We start from the raw sequence: 25,630 nt of genomic DNA on the forward strand, positions 1-25,630 counted from the left end.
GTGTCTCTCATGAATAAATAAAAATAAAATTAAAAAAGAACAAAAATCTGTACAAATGGTTATCAAAACACATAGTCTAGAATGTTCACAGCAGCACTAGTCCTAGCAGACCCAAGATGGAGAAAAAAATACATCATCACTAGAATGGATAAACTGTGCTATATTCATGGTATAGAATACTATAGGCTAATAAGAAATTAATAAACTATGACTATATGCAACAGTAATAAATCTCACTCATGAACTATTAAGTAATAAATTCACACACAGAAAAAAAAAGTCTAGTGTATGATTCTATGTATATGAAGTTCAAAATCAGGCAAAACTAAACTATGTCAGTCTTGAGGGTATATGGATTGGAGGGGTTGGGGAAGCTTCCAGGATGCTGGTAATGTTCTCTTAATCTGGACTCTGGCATTACAGATGCATTCATTTTGTGGAAAAATTTTGAGTTCTACATTTATAATTGGTTATCTTCACTATGTATGTATATTTTACTAAAATGTTTACCAAAAAAGTGAAAGAAAAGAAAAACATTCTTAGTTTGTGCTCTATATACTGATCTCTAAATACTTAAATTTGCATATATCTGAAACTATCTCTGGAGATTGTTTAAATTGATAACCTTTGGAAAAGCTTTTATGCTGATCATGATACCTGACCCAAAACATGAATATAAAAGCAAGGGAGAAAAAGAGTGGCCTAAAATACCAGGCAAAGGGGGCATCCTTAGCAAGTTTTCTTCTGCTGCTGTCACTCCCACCTGACTGAGCTGAGGTTTGACTGTGGCAGTATTGAATGGGAAAGTATTTTTAAGGCAAACCTTGGACTGAAATTTAAGATGAATATTTCTCTTAAAATTAAGATATATATTTAAGATTTAACCATCATCCAAAGATAGGTTCAGACATATTCTATGTACCCCAACTTTACCATTTTTACAGGTATAGTCTCTCTCCCATTAGGAGTCCTGACATGAGGGATATATCTCACATATGATCAGAGTTCCCAGCAGTTGTTCTGAAGCCACTTTGTTTTAGAGTTCTCAATTCTTGCTGCCCATAAACTGGTATAGTTCTTTGTTCCACATCTATGCTCCTGCTGATCTCCACATTTCTGGTGATTTTTTTTCTATCTTGGGAAATAAGGAAGTGATTGCCAAGGTCTCTAGATGGTGGAGGCAGTGAGTAGTTAAGGAGAACAGTTCCACAGTTAGATAGTCTTATTTTTATCTCAGCCATTTTCTTCTTAAAGCCCACAGTATTGCTGCTCTTCTGAGTTTAGCAGTATTAAAGCACAGCTTCATTATATACTTTTAGAATGAAGAACTTTTACTACACCTGACATTCATTCCTACCTATTCATTCTGGCCTCACTTGCCAGACCCCTTTTTCATTCATGGTAACTCTCCATCAGGAACCTTCATGTCCATCTTTACCTCCAGGTATAGCAGTTTGTCAATCTGTTTCTATATATATGAATCCCAACTATACATAGTGTTCAAACTCTTCCCCAAGGGGCTGTAGATACTCTATAAATCAAGGAATTTTCCTGAATGTTATGATTTAGAACATTTCTTTGTTAAATCAGAAGATTCCTATCTCTACCTATAAATATATCAACTTTCCAAGATACCAAAATGTCAAAATAAAAATAAAAATAAAAAATCAAAGGACAGGCTAAGGGATAAATCAATGCAGATTGTTGGAAGAACAGCATCTTAAATTTCAATCCAAGACTAGTTTGACTTAAAATAAAGGCTGAATAGACAACTTTTCCAAAGATACTTTCCTAATCAGTACCTCCATATTCAAACCAGCTCAGTCAGGTGTGAGTGACAAAAGAGAAAAACTTATAGGGATGCCCCCTTTGCCTGGCATTTTTATACCATTCCTTTCCTCACTTGCTTTTATTTTCTCCTATTTGGCTAGATATAGTGATTAGCATGAGAGCTCTTCCAAAGTATATCAATTTTAATTGCAACTAGTAATAAGAAAAAAGAACTAAGAAATGTTGAAAATCACTCACATTTGCCTTCTCGTTCTTCCTTTCCTACATATGCTATACTGCACTGTTTTTGTTCATCTAAGATAAAGAATTGACTCTAGTGAATTGTGTTCATTATTTACCTTCAGCTTCAGTTTTGGGACACAGTTTGTTCAAGATAGATCAAGTTCTGAGGTGACAGAAAATCTCCAAATATCAGGGGCATAAAAACGTTTTATTTCTCATGAGCAAGTTAGCTGTGAGTCTGGCTGATGCTTCAGGGGATGTCTTCTATGCAATGGCTCAGCATCATACCTCCATTATCAGTGTTGTGCCCATTGCGAATCCGAGAAACCACCAAGGAGCCAACATCCATGCAAACACATGAGGGTTTATTTACAAGCTCGAGCTTGGGTCCAAGTATACCCCACACAGCGGAGCAGAGACTTGGACCCCAGGCTAAGAGGCGGAGCAGCTTTATAGGGGCCAGTGGCCAATGGGATTGTAACACACATAGAAAGTTGCACAGTCATGTCGGTCCACACGCAGGTGGCCAATTGAATCACGAGTCACCCTATAGTGACCATTTGAACTGGCCTATCACTCTGGTCAGAATTGGCACGCAGGTTTGGCGTGCACAAGGCGGGGTTACATTTTTATGAGCCGATTTCTGGTGAGGGTGTGCCCAGCGGCTTGACTAGGGTGGGGCAGAGCCTTAAGCAATAAGCAGGTCATGTGGGGGTGATACAGGAGGTGGCGGGTGCAGCACAAAATGGAGTTAGTCCTGCTCTGCTTGTCCAGGGGTAGGGGATTTTTGTTAAATTTCCTGGGTCCCACAATCAGTATTTGCTTCCATGACCACTGGCAAGGATGAAAAACTGAAAAGTCTCAAAATGAAAGGATTCATTCTGTAAAAGACATGGGCCATTTCTACTCAAAATTCATTAGGAACGTAGGTCAAAGGCTACACATAACCTTAAGAGGGCTGAAAAGTGTCATCTCTCCCTGCAATCCTGTCCTAATAGTAGGCAAATATTAATTATTGGTTAAATAATTTTTTCTTAAAGTTGAATGCTTTATACAAGTCCTACAATCTAGACCAAGTCTTAATTTTGAAATAATATGAAGGAGAAAGAAATAATTAAACATGAAGAAAATGAATGCCAGATAAGGAAGAGAAAACAGAATTCTACCTAATAGTGAATCAATTTGGCATAGCTTCATAAAACACTGACTTAAGAAGAATTCTGAGGCCAGTTAGAGTGGTTTAACAGGTCAATCATACCAGGAATAAGCACAAGAATGAGGAGTATTTCTTTATATATTAACTTATTGTTCCCAATTCCAACCCTCTTTTTGCATACATACCTTTGTGTGGCCTGAAGGAAGAGAGAGTGGACTTCTCCATCGCTTGACTTGGAGTTGGCTTGTAATCCATTTGGGCCATTGGCATGTAGGTTAGAAGTATGCAGTTTCTGAGCCAAGACCTCAATATCCTCCTGTGTTTCCACTTGCTCTCTAAAATTTCTGCCTTTCTCATGAGAACATACCCCAGCTGGTGATCGAGTCTCAAGAAAAGGATAACAGATATAAGAAAAACCATCCTGGTCCCCACAGCCTGAAGCAGAGCTGCCCCAGGCATCCCATTGACCTGCACAGAGTGAAAAGCAAAGCCACAAAGCTGAACTCCATCTACATCAGTGAACTTCCACCAACCTTTAGAGAGGCATGAACAGTTACAAATGATTATTGTTTTAAGCCCTGGAATTTCTGGGCAATTTGTTATGCAATAAGAACTAATCAATATATGCTCCATGTGCCAGCCACTGGCCACTCATAGAGTGGATCAAAAAACAAAACAGAATCTGGAAAACAAAAGGGATGGGAGACTGTCACACGAAGGAAAAGATTCTTGAGGATTAGAAAAAAAGTAATAAACATATTTAATGTGACTGTTTTTTAAACAATCAAGATACATGAACTATGTTCTGATGTGTGACTAATATTTACACAAAAAATTTATAGCTATAAAACTTAGCAGAAAAAAAAATAAACTGCAATAGTACCCAATAATATACATTAGTGGCCATTAATAATTACTCTCTGAAATTATAAACTTGAACATGATGTCTATTATAAAATCTTGTATTAGAATTACAGAGATGTCTGAGTTTGAAGGAGGTGAGTTTTGAGAAAACAGAAATAAGCATTATTTCAAACAGTAAAACCATATGATTTAGTGACAATAAGGTCTATAAAAATGTAAATAGGTTTTTCACGGTAAATTTTAGAATGGCAATTTTCAGGTGAAGTAAAATATTTAAGAAGGCTAATTTGAAATACCTACTGAAATATCAAGAGGGTATCCAGACCCCAGCTGATATATGGGAGCAAATATTGATTTGACAGGATATGCATTCAACCCAAACTCTTCATATTTTGATAAATATGCAAGTGTGAAAGCAAATAAAAAGAATAGTGAGATAGTCAGGCGTATTTAGGAATTAATAGTTGAAGTGCTTAGAATGGCCCCAGGCTGATTTTTCTGTCACTGATGTTACTGAAACTCAAGCTCAAGGATTCCCACTTTCATTTGCATCGGAACCACTTGGCAAACTTTTTAAAAATACAGGTTCCCAGGCTCCACCTCAGATTCCATTGGTCTGATATTGGTATTTCTTAAAAGATCTCAATGCCATTTTAAAGTGTAACCAGGGTAAATAAGCATAACAACTTTGACTTTTCCAAGTACACATAAGTCAATTAATAATTAATTATACTTAGCAACTCTCCAATATCAGGCTGTTCCCAGTCTCATTGCATCCAACCCAATTGGGTCATGTGCTCTAATAATCAAAACCTGGAGAAACTGTCATGCTATTAAATATTAACAAACTAATACTATGATATTTTTATAAGTTGTGTCTCACAGTAGTTACAATGGATTGTGTAAAAAATAAAGGCAAAAGATTACCACTTAATCCCCAAAAGTGCTATATCTATAGAAATGATTTTTGCAAAAAGTACTAGTTTCCAGTGATCTGAAGCAGAGTCCCTGGTAGTCTAAGCATTATGGAAGGCTCTAAACAACAGAGAAGATTTTAAATGTTACAGGTTCAACTTTTGGAAAATAGAATACATTTTAAATATAGATAATATAATATTGAATATTAAATTTACACATGATTTATTAATGTCACAGAAAAAAATATTAGCCAAATATTGACAAAAGTCTAGGGTTAGGAGCTGGTCACATAAAATACAAAAGGGCACAAAACTGACCCTTTCACCAAAAAGAAAGAAGGAAGGAAGGAAAGAAGGGAAGGGAGGAAGGGAGGGGGAGAGAGAAAAAAAAAAGAGAAGGAGAGAGAGGTAGGGAAGGAAGAAGAGAGAACAGAAGGGAAAATATTTTTTCCTTTAAATTTTGGAGAAAATCAAGCAAATAATGGAACAATTTGAAACTTTCTATTTGCCAACCTTGCTATTTGATTGAAGTCATTACATTAGAAAACTCTTTTTGGAGTTATTTTCTATAAATAGTTGTGTTTGTGACTATAGAACATCTCTGATCCTCTTACGGTTACTCATAGTCTGAAAACAAGAAGTACAACACAGAGAGTAAGACCCTGAGCAGCTTTAGCGAGAAAAAAAAAAAAGTTAAACAGTAAGGACTGTGCTGTGTTTCTCTTGCACAGGGCAATCTTGATTATAACTCTCTGTGGATTTGGAAGTTACTCATCTGAGTAAAGGGGAGAAATTTATCAGCCTCCTTTGGCCACAGCTGGGCAGGTGATAGAACAAGCTGGCAGCTGGAAACATGAGCAAAGGGAGCCAGAGAGTTTCCTGCCAGGCCAACAGAGAGAAGGAAGGAGACAGAAAGAAAATGGTAACAGAAGCTTTTTCTAACGCCAGAAATGTAAGAGTGCCTTTGTTATAAAACACAAGCACTGATTTCCTGTTTCCATAACTTATGATCGGTGAGTTATTTTTACATTTATCTTAATGAGGTTACACCCTGCTCTGAGATTTCATAAGACGTTTTCCTGCCTCTGAAACAAACAAAATATTCTTCTCTCCAATTCCATTTCTCTGTTGACCTTGGGGAAACTGAACAAGAGAATGCTGTGTGTTACATATTAACCTGCATGTTTCAGATTGTATGGGGAGAAGGAGCAATCAGGCTTTGTTAAAGCTGAGGAATTATTTGCCTGCAAGACTTGGTTCAGTGTTATTTAAGAACTTTTGTTTGTACCCTGAAACGTTATATGGCGGAGGAAAAGTTCTCAAAAAAAAAAAAAAAAAGAAAGAAAGAAAAGAAAAAAGAGAGAGAGGGTAAATATGTATTTGGCCTTGCACAATACATTTCAAATCAATTCTGACAAAAATCTTGTGTGGGTGAATAAAAATTAATGGAACATGATTCATTGTGGGCATCATCAAATTAATAAAGAGCATAGCCAAGTAGACACAATTATTTTATTCTTTGGTTATTACCTGCATGCTGCAGTGGACAGAGGAATTTGGAATGTCCTTTATTGCTGCTATGCTGCTTCCGGCTCTGGCTTGGGAATTAAGGATTCATGCTTCTACATAATGATATATGATTAGCACTGTGAAAGTAATTGAACTCTTCATTCTAGACAATCCCTTGCAGTGTCAGCAAGAAGCTGGAGCAGACTGTGTCATTTAACAGGGTTATACTGTAAGTGAGAAAAACCTCTGATCCCTGCACAATTAACTTCCTAATAATTTTAGGTTTTCAAGATTAAATGAGAGAATTAATATAATAGACCATGTAAATGTGCATCAGAGAAATAAAGCAAGGCGAAGGCACTAAAAGGGATGGAAAATTTAAGGAAATTAACAATTGCTCTCAAATATAATAAGAGACAGGTGTCAGGCTGTTAAAAGGATGATTGTTGTAACTGGAGCAGCTGAGGATGGTAAATGTGCAGCTGTTACAAAGATTAGTTGTGTAGTAACAGAATACTTGTTTTGCTGTGCACTCTAAGCTAAATTATATTACAACAATCTCATAAAGTATCCTGGAAAGTGCAGTAATAATGATATTGACACCTATTTTACATAATAAAATACTGTAGCTCAAATAATTATCATAACTTTATGCCTTTAAAATCTCAGCAAACTGGCTTTATTATTTATGAAATTTCTCAATATTCTTTATTAAATGTATGAAATACCTCAATAACATTTTAAAACAAGAATGCAATTGCATTATGTTCTATTACATTCAAAATGGCCAAATTTTGAAAGTAATTTGTTCTCTTTGATGTTCACTAGTTCCAAACACCCTTTTATTTGCTAATTTAGTTTTATCAAAATATTATTGTATTTGATATAGAGTGATAAAGCTGTATTTCAAGTAATTCTGTAAAATTTGATGAGTGTTCCTCCTGAATAAGGATTAGACTATTTTTGGTTCAGTCTAGAACTCATGCTGACCTTTAGGGGGAAAAAATGAAAGAAAGGAGAGTTTTCTTTGTAATTATTCTCAAATGAATTTGTTGCAACACTATCTGATTAGTCTAATTAATGTCCTCTGTACAATATGAAAGAACATAGAGCAAAAAGAAAAATATATGTCAAAATAGAGGTGCTTGATTGACAGCAGTCTATGGTGTTTCTTTAAGAGACTGAATTCTTATCTAGTCACTTATTCACAACTTACTGAAGTGTGTACATTCCTTAGTGGCAGGGAACTGGGTTTATTCAGTGAGGTTTTGCTTGTAATGTTTTGTTTTGATAAAGTATACATTTTTTTCTTCATGCCTCTCTAAGTCAGTACCATCTCGTATGAGTTCCATTCATATTGGCAAGTGAATGCTAGTTCTATCAAACATGTGAATTGAAAATTAAAATACCAATATATTTAAGCGGATAAATTACTTTGAAATTGATCTCAAAAACACCATTCTTATGCAACTTGCAATTTTGGAACTCTTCTGTGTGTTTTGATGGCTGGCAAAATAAACTTTACTCACCTTAATTAGCACTGTGAAAGTAATTGAACTCTTAACTCTTAACCTTAATGTTAAATTGACTGGACATCAGACACAAAACACTAGCCAAAGAAGAACTTTGTTTCTACCTGAATAGATTTAAATAAAGCATTCACCACCTACTACTAAAGTGAATTTGATACTGCAGAATTCAAATGCTTAGAATTTTATCCTTTGGGCTTTTTATGCCTTATTTTTGTTTGTGTGGTTTTGGTTTTTGCTGGAGTGAGGTTGCTATGCAGTTAAACAGCTTCCATGAGTTTTTAATAACCACTGGCCCATCAAATTTGGATCCAGGGCTTGATAGACATGAACACTTTCTGGCTGGTTTCCTTACAGATTCATATTTGAATAATCAAAGAGACCAATATGAAGTGATGATGAATTTTTATATTACTGAACTACTCTCCTTATAGAGAAGGAGAAAGAAAACGCATTATATTAACTACACTAAATAGTTTTGGTTTAAATTTTCCTAAACATTTCCAAAAGTTTGGTTAAACTTTTCTATCCATCCAAGAGAGTGATTCACTCACTTGCCAAGTGAGCAGTTATCTCACTGGTGGATTCTAAAACCTTAACGAAATTTTACTTACAAGGTGGGTGGAATGCTTTAATGAAAAATTATGTTGTCGCTGCTGATATAGATGTATGTTAAAGGTATATATTCAGTGTGATATCAACACTTTAAGATGGTGAATCTGGTTGTGGTGTATTTAATAGTATGCTTTAATCAGCTGACTTTTTCATTATTATACGCTACTCTAGATCCTTTATTTTTTCATCAAAGTAACACCTACCAGTTGTTCAACTACCAGTTGAACAAATGAGCTAAAATATCTGAGTTTGTTTATAAATATAGAAAAATTATTGCAAGTAACAAATAAAGGCTATTATATTCAGTTCTGGTATCATGACAAATTCCAGAGCATAAAAAAAGCATGCAGTGGGCCCTAGAAGTCAGAAAATTCAAGCTTTAGATTATATGGTACATCAGCAACAAGAAATATGCTGAGGCATTTTGAAATCCCTGTAATTCTGTACATGCATTTGTGTCCCTTACCTTATTCAAATATATTTTAATCTTCCCTTCCTTTCTCTCTGCCTCATACCTATTTTCAAAGATGTGCCAATGGCATAAGAGTAGGCTTTTGTTTTTCTCATAGTTCTGTGCCCTGCCACATCCAACAGATTGCTCTTCATTTGAAGAGTATGCAAATAACTTTAAATGAGTGGATCAGATGAACACCCATGAACTCAAAGCTGGAAAACAAAGATAATGTACAGGAAGCAAAGGGGGAAAAAAGTATTCAGAAAGCAATAGGAAAAATAACTGAAAAACAGTAAAAGCTCTAAAAAAAATACAGAGAGGCAACTAGACTCCTTCAGGAAGGTTTGGTCAATTGGAGAAAGTTGGCATTCATTTCATTTAATACCCAAATACTAGTCACGATGAACATTGCATGACGGCAGTGAAAATAGAAGCCTCTTCCCTGACCTCCTGCAGTTCATTGCCTAGTGGAAAGGGGAAGGAAAGAAACTTTATGCTTGGGTAGATAGTTACGGATGGGCAAGGGGTAGGATGGTCACCAGCCCCCCTCTGAATAGATGATATTTACTCTGAGAACTAAAAGGTGAGAAAAAGAAAGAACAACCATTCAAAAAGTGAGAAGTATATTCCAAATAGAGTGCACATGTACAAGAGCCTGAGGTGAGAGAAAACTTGGAATGCCCAAGGAACTGGAAATAAAAACCAGTGAGGCTGGAGGAGTGAGTGAGAGGAGAGGTTTGGCAGAAGGTTAAGCTGGAGAAAAGAGGTTGTACCAAAATAATGCAGAATCTTAGAACCCATGGTAAAGGTTTGATTCTAGGTGCAGTGGGAGAATGTCATACTGATTTCATGTGCAGCAGAGATCGTGATCTAATTTAACTTAAAAGGAAAACGAAACAAATAAATAAAAACACCTCTCTGGTTACCATATGAAGAATAGATTTTTTTCAAAGTATAGTTGACATATAATGTCACATTAGTTTCAGGTGTACAAGGTAGAGATTTGACAAGTTTGTACATTATGCTATACTCACCGTAAGTGTGGTTACCATCTGTCACCGATACACTACTACAATACCATTGACTATATTCCCTATGCTGTACCTTTTATCTCCTTTATTTATTCATTCCATAACTAGAACCTGGTGGGGGAGAGGCACCTGACTGGCTCAGTTGGTAGAGCATGTGATTCTTGATCTCAGGATTATGAGTTCAAGCCCAATGTTGAGGGTAGAGTTTTTGTAAAAAAAGCAAAACACTCTTTCACCCATCCCCATTGCCCCCTCCCCTCTGGCAACCATAAGTTTGTTCTCTGTATTTATGGATCTGCTTCTATTCTTTTTTTTTTTTTTTTTCAAACACACTAGGATTTATTTACAAGCTCGAGCTTGGGTCCAAGTATACCCGACACAGCAGAGCAGGGACTTGGACCCTGAGGTGGGTTTCAGCTTAGTTTTAAGGACTGGTCTAGGGGACCAGCAAAAGAGGTGGAGCAATTCCTCAAGTTCTGTTTATTTTTTTTTTTTTTTTTACATTTTTTTCTAATAAATTTATTTTTTTATTGGTGTTCAATTTGCCAACTTACAAAATAACACTCAGTGCTCATCCCGTCAAGTGCCCCCCTCAGATCCTGTCACCCAGTCACCCTCACCCCCTGCCCTCCTCACCTTCCACCACCCCTAGTTCGTTTCCCAGAGTTAGGAGTCTTTATGTTCTGTCTCCCTTTCTGATATTTCCCACACACTTCTTCTCCCTTCCCTTATATTCCCTTTCACTATTATTTATATTCCCCAAATGAATGAGAACATAAAATGTCCTTCTCCGATTGACTTACTTCACTCATAATACCCTCCAGTTCCATCCACATTGAAGCAAATGGTGGGTATTTGTCATTTCTAATGGCTGAGTAATATTCCATTGTAAACATAAACCACATCTTCTTTATCCATTCATCTTTAGACGGACACCGAGGCTCCTTCCACAGTTTAGCTATTGTGGACATTGCAGCTATAAACATCGGGGTTTAGGTGTCCCAGCGTTTCATTGCATCTGTATCTTTGGGGTAAATCCCCAACAGTGCAATCGCTGGGTCATAGGGCAGGTCTATTTTTAACTCTTTGAGGAACCTCCACACAGTTTTCCAGAGTGGCTGCACCAGTTCACATTCCCACCAAGAGTGGAGGAGGGTTCCCCTTTCTCCACATCCTCTCCAACATTTGTGGTTTCCTGCCTTGTTAATTTTCCCATTCTCACTGGTGTGAGGTGGTATCTCATTGTGGTTTTGATTTGTATTTCCCTGATGGCAAGTGATGCAGAGCATTTTCTCATATGCATGTTGGCCATGTCTATGTCTTCCTCTGTGAGATTTCTGTTCATGTCTTTTGCCCATTTCATGATCGGATTGTTTGTTTCTTTGGTGTTGAGTTTAATAAGTTCTTTATAGATCTTGGATACTAGCCCTTTATCTCATACGTTATTTGCAAATATCTTCTCCCATTCTGTAGGTTGTCTTTTAGTTTTGTTGACTGTATCTTTTGCTGTGCAAAAGCTTCTTGTCTTGATGAAGTCCCAATAGTTCATTTTTGCTTTTGTTTCTTTTGCCTTCACGGATGTATCTTACAAGAAGTTACTGTGGCCGAGTTCAAAAAGGGTGTTGCCTGTGTTCTCCTCTAAGATTTTGATGGAATCTTGTCTCACATTTAGATCTTTCATCCATTTTGAGTTTATCTTTGTGTATGGTGAAAGAGAGTGGTCTAGTTTCATTCTTCTGCATGTGGATGTCCAATTTTCCCAGCACCATTTATTGAAGAGACTGTCTTTCTTCCAATGGATAGTCTTTCCTCCTTTATCGAATATTAGTTGACCATAAAGTTGAGGGTCCGCTTCTGGATTCTCTATTCTGTTCCATTGATCTATGTGTCTGTTTTTGTGCCAGTACCACACTGTCTTGATGACCACAGCTTTGTAGTACAACCTGAAATCTGGCATTGTGATGCCCCCAGATATGGTTTTCTTTTTTAAAATTCCCCTGGCTATTCGGGGTCTTTTCTTTTTTTTTTTTTTTAAAGATTTTATTTATTTATTCATGATAGTCACACACAGAGAGAGAGAGAGGCAGAGACACAGGCAGAGGGAGAAGCAGGCTCCATGCAGGGAGCCCGATGTGGGATTCGATCCCAGGTCTCCAGGATCACGCCCTGGGCCAAAGACAGGCGCCAAACCTCTGCGCCACCCAGGGATCCCTTCGGGGTCTTTTCTGATGCCACACAAATCTTAAAATAATTTGTTCTAACTCTCTGAAGAAAGTCCATGGTATTTTGATAGGGATTGCATTAAACGTGTAAATTGCCCTGGGTAACATTGACATTTTCACAATATTAATTCTGCCAATCCATGAGCATGGAATATTTTTCCATCTTTTTGTGTCTTCCTCAATTTCTTTCAGAAGTGCTCTATAGTTTTTAGGGTATAGATCCTTTACCTCTTTGGTTAGGTTTATTCCTAGGTTTCTTATGCTTTTGGGTGCAATTGTAAATGGGATTGACTCCTTAATTTCTCTTTCTTCAGTTTCATTGTTAGTGTATAGAAATGCCACTGATTTCTGGGCATTGATTTTGTATTCTGCCATGATACCAAATAGCTGTATGAGTTCTAGCAATCTGGGGGTGGAGGCTTTTGGATTTTTTATGTAGAGTATCATGTCATCGGTGAAGAGGGAGGGTTTGACTTCTTCTTTGCCACTTTGAATGCCTTTAATGTCTTTTTGTTGTCTGATTGCTGAGGCTAGGACTTCCAGTACTATGTTGAATAGCAGTGGTGAGAGTGGACATCCCTGTCTTGTTCCTGATCTTAGGGGAAAGGCTCCCAGTGCTTCCCCATTGAGAATGATATTTGCTGTGGGCTTTTCATAGATGGCTTTTAAGATGTTGAGGAATGTTCCCTCTATCCCTACACTCTGAAGAGTTTTGATCAGGAATGGATGCTGTATTTTGTCAAATGCTTTCTCTGCATCTAATAAGAAGATCATATGGTTCTTGATATTTCTCTTGCTGATATGATGAATCACATTGATTGTTTTACAAGTGTTGAACCAGCCTTGTGTCCCAGGGATAAATCCTACTTGGTCATGGTGAATAATTTTCTTAATGTATTGTTGGATCCTATTGGCTAGTATCTTGTTGAGAATTTTTGCATCCATGTTCATCAGGGATATTGGTCTGTAATTCTCCTTTTTGGTGGGGTCTTTGGTTTTGGAAGTAAGGTGATGCTGGCCTCATAGAACGAATTTGGAAGTACTCCATCTCTTTCTATCTTTCCAAACAGCTTTAGTAGAATAGGTATGGTTTCTTCTTTAAACGTTTGATAGAATTCCCCTAGGAAGCCATCTGGCCCTGGACTTTTGTGTCTTGGGAGGTTTTTGATGACTGCTTCAATTTCCTCCCTGGTTATTGGCCTGTTCAGGTTTTCTATTTCTTCCTGTTCCAGTTTTGGTAGTTTGTGTCTTTCCAGGAATGCGTCCATTTCTTCTAGATTGCCTAATTTATTGGCGTATAGCTGTTCATAATATGTTTTTAAAATAGTTTGTATTTCCTTGGTGTTGGTAGTGATCTCTCCTTTCTCATTCATGATTTTATTAATTTGACTCTTCTCTCTCTTCTTTTTAATAAGTCTGGCTAATGGTTTATCTATCTTATTAATTCTTTCAAAGAACCAACTCCTGGTTCTGTTGATCTGTTCCACAGTTCTTCTGGTCTCGATTTTGTTGAGTTCTGCTCGAATTTTTATTCTCTTCTTCTGCTGGGTGTAGGATCTATTTGCTGTTTTTTCTCTAGCTCCTTTATGTGTAAGGTTAGCTTTTGTATTTGAGTTCTTTCCAGTTTTTGAATGGATGCTTGTATTGCAATGTATTTCCCCCTTAGGACTGCTTTTGCTGCATCCCAAAGATTTTGAATGGTTGTATCTTCATTCTCATTAGTTTCCATGAATCTTTTTAATTCTTCCTTAATTTCCTGGTTGACCCTTTCATCTTTTAGCAGGATGGTCCTTAACCTCCACATGTTTGAGGTCCTTCCAAACTTCTTGTTGTGATTTAGTTCTAATTTCAAGGCATTATGGTCTGAGAATATGCAGGGGACGATCCCAATCTTTTGGTATCGGCTCAGACCTGATTTGTGACCCAGTATGTGGTCTATTCTGGAGAAAGTTCCATGTGCACTTGAGAAGAATGTGTATTCAGTTGAGTTTGGATGTAAAGTTCTGGAGATAGCTGTGAAATCCATCTGGTCCAGTGTATCATTTAAAGCTCTCGTTTCTTTGGAGATGTTGTGTTTAGAAGACCTATCGAGTATAGAAAGCGCTAGATTGAAGTCACTAAGTATAAGTGTATTATTATCTAAGTATTTATTCACTTTGGTTATTAATTGATTGATATATCTGGGAGCTCCCACATTCGGGGCATATATATTGAGGATTGTGAAGTCCTCTTGTTGGATAGATCCTTTAAGTATGATATAGTGTCCCTCTTCATCTCTCACTACAGTTTTCGGGGTAAATTTTAGTTGATCTGATATAAGGATGGCTACCCCTGCTTTCTTTTGAGGACCATTTGAATGGTAAATGGTTCTCCAACCTTTTATTTTCAGGCTGTAGGTGTCCTTCTGTCGAAAATGAGTCTCTTGTAGACAGCAACTAGATGGGTCCTGCTTTTTTATCCAGTCTAAAACCCTGTGCCTTTTGATGGGGTCATTAAGCCCGTTCACGTTCAGAGTTACTATTGAAAGATCTGAGTTTAGTGTCATCATGATATCTATTCAGTCCTTGTTTTTGTGGATTGTTCCATTGGACTTCTTCTTTAAGAGTGTCCCTTAAAATTTCTTGTAGAGCGGGTTTGGAGGTCACATATTCTTTCAGTTCCTGCCTGTCTTGGAAGCTCTTTATCTCTCCTTCCATTTTGAATGAGAGCCTTGCTGGATAGTGTTCTTGGTTGCATGTTCTTCTCATTTAGGACCCTGAATATATTCTGCCAGCCCTTTCTGGCCTGCCAGGTCTCTGTGGAGAGGTCTGCTGTTACCCTAATACTCCTCCCCATAAAAGTCAGGGATTTCTTGTCTCTTGTTGCTTTAAGGATCTTCTCATTATCTTTGGAATTTGCAAGCTTCACTATTAAATGTCGAGGTGTTGAATGGTTTTTATTGATTTTAGGGGGGGGATCTCTCTATTTCCTGGATCTGAATGCCTGTTTCCCTTCCCAGATTAGGAAAGTTTTCAGCTATGATTTGTTCAAATACATATTCTGGCCCTTTGTCCCTTTCGGTGCCCTTGGGAACCCCAATTAAACGTAGGTTTTTCTTCCTCAGGCCGTCGTTTATTTCCCTTAATCTATCTTCATGGTCTTTTAATTGTTTGTCCCTTTTTTTCTCAGTTTCCCTCCTTGCCATCAACTTGTCTTCTATGTCACTCACTCGTTCTTCCACCTCGTTAACCCTCGTCGTTAGGACTTCTAGTTTGGATTGCATCTCATTCAATTGATTTTTAATTTCTGCCTGATTAGCTCTAAATTCTGCCGTCATGAAGTCTCTTGAGTCCTTTATGCTTTTTTCTAGAGCCACCAGTAGCTGTATAATAGTGCTTCTGAATTGGCTTTCTGACATTGAATTGCAATCCAGATTTTGTAACTCTGTGGGAGAGAGGACTGTTTCTGATTCTTTCTTTTGAGGTGAGGTTTTCCTTCTAGTCATTTTGCTCAGTGCAGAGTGGCCAAAAACAAGTTGTATTGGGAAAAGGAGAAAAAGAGAGGAGAGAAAGAAGGAAAGAAAAGGGAAAAAAGAAAAAAGGAAGAAGAAAAGAAAAAAAAGAGAAGAAAAGAGAAAGAAAAAGAAAGAAAGGGGGAAAAAAGGATGGGGGAAGCAAACAGAATTCAACACCCCCCCAAAAAAAACAAAAAACAAACAAACAAACAAAAAAAACAGGGTAATATCTTCTGATTCTGTATACTTTAAGTCACTTGACTTCCCCTGGAACTTATCCGTCTAGCTGGTCTTCTGGGGGAGGGGCCCGCTGTGCTGATTTTCAGGTGTGAGCACTTGGGGGAGCTGCTCTGCCCCCTGCCTGGTGCAGGGCTCAGAGGGGGTTGTTTACCCCGTGAGGCCCCAGGATGAACAACCGCAGTGGCGGGGCCAGCTCTGGAGCCCTGGAGTCAGCTCCCGCAGTAACCCCGGAGCTCTCCGTCTGCAGGGCCTGGAGGCTCCGGGGCGGGGCCGCCGATCTGCTCAGCTGGGGCAGGAGCGTCCTCGCTGTCCTGGGCCCTCCCGGCCTCTGCCTGTCCCGGGGGGTAGGCCGGATCCTGGACTGTTGGATTCGCGCTCCCGCCCCGCAGCCCCCTCCGCGGAGCCGCCCCCGAGCCTCCTGAGCTGCTCCCGCCCCGCAGCCCCCTCCGCGGAGCCTCCCCCGAGCCCCCCCGAGCCCCCCCGAGCTGCTCCCGCCCCGCAGCCCCCTCCGCGGAGCCGCCCCCGAGCCCCCCCGAGCTGCTCCGGGTCCCGCCGTGCGCGCTGCAGCCCTTAGGGAGCTCAGCCGCGGGGTGTGGGGCTCTCCCGGGGCGCAGGTGTCTGTTACTGTCCCGGGGAGCCCGAGGGCATCCCCGCCCTCCTGGGTCCTGCTCCACCTCCCCGCGAGCCCCTTTCCGCCCGGGAAGGTCGGTGCAGCTCCTGCTCCTCCGGGACGGGGCTCTCCTGTCCTGGGGACACTCGCCCCGGCCTCAGCCCGGCTTCTCGCGGGGCCCCTCCCCCTTGGAGGCCTTTTGTTTCTTTATTTCTTTTTTCCTGTCTTCCTACCCTGATAGAAGTGCGAACTCTTCTCACTGTGGCATTCCAGCTGTTCTCTCTTTAATCTCAGGCCGAATTTGTAGGTTTTCAAGATGATTTGAAGGTTATCTAGGTAATTTGGTGGGGACAGGTGACCTGGGGACCCTACTCTTCTGCCATTTTGCCCCTCCTCCTGCTTCTATTCTTTGTTTGTTTATTCATTTGTTTTGTTTTCTGGATTCCATAAATAAGCGAAATCATATAGTATTTGTCTTTCTCTGTATGCCTTATTTCACAGCATTATACCCTCTAAGTCCATCCATGTTGTTGCAGATAGCAAGATCTCCTCCTTGTTTGTGGCTGCATAATGTTCCTGTGTGTGTATGTATACACACCTATATACACATATATACATACATACATACATATATATATATATACACACACACACATATATACACACATATATCACATCTTCCTTATCAGTCTATCAGTGGACGCTTAGGTTACTTCCATATCTTCACTATTGTGAATAACACTACAGTGAACATAGGGGTGTATGTTTGTTTTCTTTGGGCAAATACCCAGTAGTGGAATTACTGGATCATATGGTATTTCTACTTTTAATTTTTTTGAGGAATCTCCACTCTGTTTTCTACAGTGGCTATACCAATTAACATTTCAACAGTGCAGGAGGACTCCTTTTCACCACATTCCCGCCAACCCTTGTTATTTCTTACCACATGAAAATTAGATTTTAAGGGAAACCAGAGTGGAAGTAAGAAAGCCAGTTGGAAGGCCATAGAAGCATCTCTAATGTGAAACTATGGCAGCCTCAATTGGGGCAATCACAATGAAACAATAAAAAGTAGAGCTCTTTGATTGACTAGCACCTGATGAAGGATTAAGTGGCAAAGATGAGAATGGCGAAAGTTAATGAACCACAGCTGACTTTTAGTTTCCAGGCTTGAAAAACTGGTGGAAATTAATGTATTTACTCAGGTGGAGAACCCAACAAAAGGGAGGGAAAACCAAGATTGTGTGGAAGTATGAATCAATAGCCTACTTTTATGTACATTCAAGTGGAGATACCTATTAGAGGACCAAATGGACCATGTGAATTTGGAGATTAGAGGAGGATATCTTGACTGAGATATTAACTTGAAAACTCATCAGCACAATACAGTATTTAAAGTAAGTACAATGTATGAGATCATTCAGAGAGAAAAGAGACAAAAGTAGAGAAAAGATCCAAGTACTGCTAGCAATCAGAAATGTCATGACTATTGCTGTAAGCTTTTGTGTTTCTACCCTAGGCAGACTTCCTTAAACAATCAGGGCATAGTCATCATTGGGTCTTCCAGTGGAAATAAGAGTCATTGCTAATGACTGGGGGATATATGTGGTTGGAAAAGATACCAGGTATTAATAATTTGAAGTTTCTGTCTTAGGAATGCCAACATAGCTTTTGATTAAGAAACATCATGCGGGATCCCTGGGTGGCACAGCGGTTTGGAGCCTGCCTTTGGCCCAGGGCACGATCCTGGAGACCCAGGATCGAATTCCACATCGGGCTCCCAGTGCATGGAGCCTGCTTCTCCTTCTGCCTGTGTCTCTGCCTCTCTCTCTCTCTCTGTGACTATCATGAATAAATAAAAATTTAAAAAAAAATTAATAAAAAAAAAAGAAAGAAACATCATGCTATCTGACTCTAAATCCAAAGCCTAGTCTGCAACCTGAGGAAACCTTTCCTCTGTGTAAACATTCAATCTTATAAAAGGCTTAAATTTCCTGGCTGCAGTTAGTTAAAATTCCTAGTGGAATCTTGATCTCTTGAATCTGAAATCACGTACTGTATCTTACCCACTCCCCACTGGATATGGTTTTCCTTTGTTGATCAACACCAGTCTCAGAAATGGATCCAATGTTAATTCTGACATAAGTGAAAATGACTGATAACTTTTAAAATATTACCTTTCCCTGAGGAATTTCTTTTCAAAAAAAATTGGAAAATGACAGTGATATCAAAAACATCAAAAGTCTAATTAAAGTCTTTAATTGTGGAATTTCAGATGATTGCATTCAGGAGAAATTTTCTGTGGTGGATGTAGAAGAATCTATGCCTGCTTTTGGTAGCATTAATATATTCAATGAAAAACATATTTTGGAAGTAGAAAATGCAGATTTAGTTAAAATGTGTATCTTAGATATCCCCTTCATTCATTATAAAGCATGGTACTGACTCAACTGACTTCTATATAGAAGTACAAATGAGGTATCAAGCTTTTTCCTAACAAAATTGATTATTTTTTTCCTTAACTGTAAAGTATGTGTCTCATAAGGTAAAAATAATAATGATGGTGCCTACGGTTTGTTTTATATTTATGCATTTATTTTTCTTACTTCAATAGAAGATTTGAGATTACTTTAAAAATTGCCTTCAGCACCCTTCCTCTTAGGAGAAACAGAAGCAGCACACACTGGAAAGTACTAGATTTAAAAGTAGAGCAGAGGCCCTATTATTTGAAACATAGTTCAAGGCAACACAGACAATAAAGCCATTGGCTGGGGTAAAATTTAACTGACCCTTTCAAGGTTGAAAGAGGTCTTCAATCAAAATGTTTCTTTGTCAGTAAAGGAAGAGCTCTGCATTGAACTGATTTAACATTAAAATCTACTGAAATAGCTCTCACTTGGGGAAAAAATAAGCTAAAACAAAAACAACAACAATAAAAACCCTCTACAATTATGGTAAGTAGACTTGTTGAGCTGTATTTCTCTACTTCAAATAATACAGCAGAGGGAGTATTTTTTTTAAAGTAAAACAAGTCAGATTTTTTTTTAAAGGAATAATGTTATTCCTCACTCCTGTTGTGTAAAGTTTATTCATTATTATATACACTTTTCATGAGATTCTTAGACCTCTCTTATGTAATATTCAGATAAAAAGACTCTAGTTTTTAACACAAAAGGATATTTATAGTTTGTTCTAATGCATTTATTATCAATATCACTGACCTGCCTTCAGGGTTAAATCTGCTAGAAAGTGTTCCACTGTAGTAAATAAGTTGTAGTGAATACATTAGCTTGTGCTTCTTGGGAAATTGGAAAAATGTTCTTTGGAAGTTGAGGATATGAATTTCATCCTAGTGAAGTATCTTTCAGTGGTTCTATTTTGCTTTCTAAGCTCTTGACCACTTTAGTAGTAATCACATAAGATGAACAGAGCCATTATTTTAATGGACACATTAAAATCAATGAGAGGTTTGAAATGATTGAACAAGGTAAGCCCAGTGTGTCTTCTTGATTTCAAAATCAAGAACAACAAAAAGTATTGCTTCACTTCTACTGATTCAGTCTGGGAGCAAATCTGATTGGTGCACAAATCCCTCACAAAGAAATGTTAATAGAAGCCATAATTCTGACACCTTCTCAAGTTGTGGGAAGTGAGTCAGAGGCCACACAACAAACCCAGCTCCATTATGATTTTCACACTTGAGTAAAACCGCACAGTTAAGTATTCACCACATGAAATCAGACTACAGCAAACAACTAGATTCAGTGATAACCAAAAAGGAAAGTTGAGTTAAAAAAAAAAAAGATTAAAACTATAGAATACAAGGCTTTCTGTCACAAAAAGTCATTTTACCAAGATATGTATTTATTTGATTTAATCATAATTTATATGTACATAATATGAACCAGCAATGAGGCCAAAGCTTATGCCATCTGAATGAATTAAAGCACAAAAGTAATTTTCCAGATAATTCCATAAATGACTATTTAGCTTGCCTGGAATCTGAATTAGGATAAAAGTATTCTACTCTCTTTCTTTTTCTATCCCCAATTGTTATTATTTTTACATTTTGTTCAATTCTTCACTTTGACAATGCAAGTTTCCCTGATTATCAAATTTTCTCAAATAATTTTGTGATCCTCAGGAAGCCCATGTAAAGCATTGAATATAGGTCAGAAGAGCACCATGAAAACAGTGGCCTATGTTATAAATAAGTATTAGTACAACCGCTGATTGAACTGTTAAATAAATGGATGGTAGCAATTTACAGTGATACTGGCTTAGGAAAATATGTCAGGAAAGGAAGAAAGGGAGAAATTACTCAGACAATAATTTGCTTGCCAATTGATGGAAACTGATATGCTTTTCAAAGTACTATCTAATTAAAATGTAAGAGTTTCGCCTACTTTTAGCTGCTTTCAACATAAAATAGTTTGCATGTGTACACATGTATGTGCACACACACACACACACAGAACTTCACACATTTGTCTTTTGTTTGTGCCTTTGTCTTAAGGTCTGCATCTCTTTGGGGCCCATCAGTGAGATCTTTGGATGGCATGAATTTTCTAGTCATCTGACATAGTAATGGACTCATGTTCACTTAGCATTTTAATTTCTTTGTACAAGGAAACATATATTCTAGTCTACATCAATGTCCCATTTCATAAGCTAATACCTGCAGCTGTGCAGGTATTAGATGAGTGGATGTTGTTAACACAAATGTTAATAACAAAAAACAACTATAAAGTGGAAGTATTGGTGTAAAAAAAATGCACATATCCCTCTAAGCTAATTGTTACTGACTTGAAAATTCTGGAAGCCTGTTCCAGCAAAGCCATTTGCCAAAGTATAATTGGAACCATGGTAATCCAAACCCAAACAGTGATTTACAGAAAACAAAGGTCAGAAGCATAGGAGTTAAAATGGTCAATTTTCTACTTGAATTCATGTGTATAAATATGATCTAGGGTATATAAGTTGTTGCCATGAGAAAAGCACCATTTTAACGGGAAAATATTTGCAAGAGATTGAGCAACTTACATAGGGTATATATCGGGCAACTTACATAGCAGGCGAGGAGAGTCACAAAGAAAAGTATAACTGCTTGATTTCTAGATAAAGCAAAAGTAAAAAAAAGAAAAGGAAATTAGTGAACTGAATTCGGTAGAGTTTTTTAAATGATTTTTTTGAAGAGATTTACAAGTAGTGGCCGCTTTCCTCTTTGCCTTGAATTGTGAAAAGTTGACTAGCCCACACCAAGTTTCACCTCAGAAGGACATTTTTGATATTTAGGAATGCATTTGAGCTGTTTTTACCATTTGATTTATCATTTGTAGTGAATTTTCTGGTAATATGAAGGGCGCAAGCACTCAAAAGCAAAGGACATTATTTTCAAGTCCGTTTCCATCAGAATACAGAAAGATATAAAAGTGGGACTGAAGTAATGCTTTACTGTATACTGTTCACCCAGGTGTCTCTCCTCCCTTCACTTCCCATATCCCCTCCTACCCTGGTTCTGTGTCATAGGCCATCCTATAGGCATAGTGTGCTTTCACTACAGCCTGCTCCAAGACCTCTGATCATTGTGCTTATTTTCCATATACTGTCATGAAAAATCAATGATACTAATTTTTCTAAAGGGATCTGGGGGGTTGAGAGTTTAAGGGAAGTTATTATCTAATATGACAGTATTAAAGATGTAAAATGTTAAGAAATTTACAAGGGCTCTTCATATTCTCACTTCATAAGCATAGTGCTGTTTATAGAGAAGACACTTTGTTTACCTATTTACATAACCAGAGAAAGATTGAACAAATAGCACTGATTAATTTCATTCGGCATGCATGCACTTCATTCTTTTGGCAGTGAAGTCATAGAACCATCACTCTGATTTTGTTTAAACAAATAGGAAGCCTCAAATACTTTTTTGACAGAACGATCTTTGAAGATTTGGTCCAATAGATAAAACCAGGAAAGATTCAAAATTTATTTAGATATTATTATATTTGTAAAAGTTATATGGCCCCAAAGACATATAAGGAATATGAAATGAATGCAGGATCCCCCAAATTTGAATATCTTCATAATTTGCCAAGGAGGCCATTTACATATTAAGAGCCAAAGAAATGTAGAGGCTAATCAAATATTATCACACCATCAGTGGGAATTTCAAATTTTCCATGATTAAACCTAGAAAATAGACTTCTGAGGCTACTAGGGTTATGCCTCTAAACAGGACTCAGAATGTCTCATCAATGTCATGAAAAGGAGCCCAGATAATATTCTATCAAATGTCCCTCCCTGGTCATTATGCAATCATGACCAACTGAGAAGATACTCTCCAAATTGCTCAGACTAATACCATTGTTTATTTAATGAATAAGATTCATTAAACCTAGGAAAGGTATAAAATTAAGTACAGAAAGGCCTAAGAGAATCAAACATATGGTGTTAATATTCTTGTATTAAGATATCTGGGCATGTAGTTTCTATGTGTAATGTTCACTGGAGTTTGTCCTATTAGAACAGCCTTGTGATTCCAATTTAATATGTGTCACCAAATAATTGATTTCAAGTTCTCATTTAGAGTTGAAAAGTAAAAGTGAAATGATAATGAAAAATACTGGACAATGGGTAGAACTTACATATAGCCATTTCAATATATCTAATAAGTAAAAGTATTTGAGTACTTGAAATTTGGTTTCGTCAGAAATTCAAATAGAAGTATATTTGAATATATTAAATGAGACTTTAAAATATTCACTAATCTTTAGGCTTTTTTTAAAAAGATTTTATTTATTTATTCATGAGAAACACAGAGAAAGAGGCAGAGACACAGGCAAAGGGAGAAGCAGGCTCCTTTCAGGGAACCTGATGTCCTGGGATTGAGGACTCCGGGATCACACCCCGAGCCAAAGGCAGACACTTGACTGCTGAGGCACCCAGGTGTCCCTAATCTTTAAGATTTAAATAGCACCAACTATTAATTAAAGATCTCTTTAAAGTAGTATTAAATTCCTCCAGTATCACAACTATGTATATTGATTTATAAGCCTAACAAGAACTAAATTTTAATATGTGTAACTTTAATAAATTTATTTTTATGTACTCTTTTTTTAAGTTTTTATTTAAAGTCCAGTTAACATAGTGTAATATTAGTTTCAAATGTACAGTATAGTGATTCAATAATTCCATACATCATCCTGTGCTCATCACAAGTGCCCTCCTTAATTGCCATCCCCCCATCTGCTTCTCCTCTGGTAACCATGTTTGTTTATTGTAGTCAAGAACCTGTTTCTTAGTTTGCCTCTCTCTCTTTTGTTTCCCTTTGCTTACTTGATATGTTTCTTAAGGTTACATATATGAGTGAAATCATATGGTATTTGTCTTTCTCTGACTTATTTCACTTAGCATAATGTTCTCTAGCTCCATGCATGTTGTTGCAGATGGCAGGATTCCATTCTTTTTTATGGCTGCATAATATCTCTATTTCTATCTATCTATCTATCTATCTATCTATCTATCTATCACTTCTTTATCCGTTCATCAATCAGTGGACACTTGGGCTGTTTCCATAATTTGCTTATTGTAAATAATACTGCTATAAACATCAGGGTGCATATATCACTTTGAATTAGTATTTTTGGATTCTTTGGGTAAATACCTGTATCATGGGGTAGTTTTATTTTTAACTTTTTGAGGAACCTCATACTGTTTTCCAAAGTGGCTGCACCAGTTTATATTCCCACCAACAGTGGGTTCATTTCTTCCATATCATCACCAACATTTGTTGTTTCTTGTGTTTTTGATTTTAGCTATTCATAGTTTTGATTTGCATTTCCCTGATGATGAGTGATGCAGAACATCTTTTTATGTGTCTATATGTCTTCTTTGGAAAACATGTCTATTTATTTGGAAAAAAATGTCTGTTCATGTCATCTGCCCATTTTTAAATCGGATTATTTGGGGGTTTGAGGGTGTGGAGTTTGATAAGTTCCATATAGATTTTGGATACTAACCCTTTATCAGACATATCATTTGCAAATATTTTCTCTTTTCAACAGGTTGCCTTTTAGTTTTGTTGATTGTTTCCTTACTGTCCAGAAGCTTTTTATTTGAATGTAGTCCCACTAGATAATTTTTGCTTTTGTCTCCCTTGCCTCAGGACACCTATCTAGGAAAAGGTTGCTATGGCTGATGTCACAGAAATTACTGCCTGTGCTTTTTTCAAGAATTTTTATGATTTCAGGTCCCACATTTAGGTCTTTAATCCATTTTGAGTTTATTTTTGTGTATGATGAAAGAGAATGGTCCAAGTTTTATTCTTTTGCATGTTGCTGTCCGTTTTCTCAATACCATTGGTTGAAGAGACTTTATCCCATTGGATATTCTTTCCTGCTTTATTGAAGATTAATTGACCATGTAATTATAGGTTCATTTCTAGGTTTTGTGTTCTGTTCCATTGATCTATGTGTCTATTTTTGTGCCAGTAACATACTGTTTTGATTACTAGAGATTTGTAATATAACTTGAAATATGCAATTGTGATGTCTCCAGCTTTGCTTTTTTTATTCCTTAATTCAGTCAAATTTAAAATATGGAGAGACATAACTGAAACCATTAATTATCTCATTTGACTTACTCTATTGCTATACTTTATTTCACTTAAAATTTAGTAAATATGAATTTTGCAACTGGCACATAAAGTATATATAGCTATATACTGTAAGTATATAATATATATATATTTTTTCCTCAAAAGCATATCCACTCAGTTTAGAGCAGTAGTTCATAGGTTAATGGTTTTTTAAAAACAAGCAAATAATCATTAGAAATAATTAAATTTTATTTTAGCATAGGTGCATACACATTTGTCTTTCTTTACATATACTCTTTTGCTTTGATTATAAGTTACCAGATTACTATCATCCACATTCAGATATTCATTATCTAAAATTTCCAGTTTTATTTCTTC

At 37.2% G+C, this 25,630-nt stretch overlaps 2 long non-coding RNA genes across 2 annotated transcripts in view; one reads left to right on the forward strand and one right to left on the reverse strand.

Annotated features, from left to right (window-relative positions):
* Window positions 1–3,825, reverse strand: part of LOC119877394 — an 81,730-nt gene extending 77,905 nt beyond the window's left edge. Inside the window, exon 1 of the long non-coding RNA XR_005376071.1 lies at window positions 3,355–3,825. This is a non-coding gene — a long non-coding RNA (uncharacterized LOC119877394). The remainder of the gene's footprint in view (window positions 1–3,354) is intronic.
* A 1,838-nt stretch (window positions 3,826–5,663) lies between these two features.
* The window catches only part of LOC102151291, a 51,234-nt gene continuing 31,267 nt past the window's right edge, over window positions 5,664–25,630 (forward strand). The window contains exon 1 of the long non-coding RNA XR_005376459.1: window positions 5,664–5,963. This is a non-coding gene — a long non-coding RNA (uncharacterized LOC102151291). The remainder of the gene's footprint in view (window positions 5,964–25,630) is intronic.

This window comes from Canis lupus, chromosome 22 (genome assembly GCF_011100685.1).
Source record: "Canis lupus familiaris isolate Mischka breed German Shepherd chromosome 22, alternate assembly UU_Cfam_GSD_1.0, whole genome shotgun sequence".
NCBI lineage: Eukaryota > Metazoa > Chordata > Mammalia > Carnivora > Canidae > Canis > Canis lupus.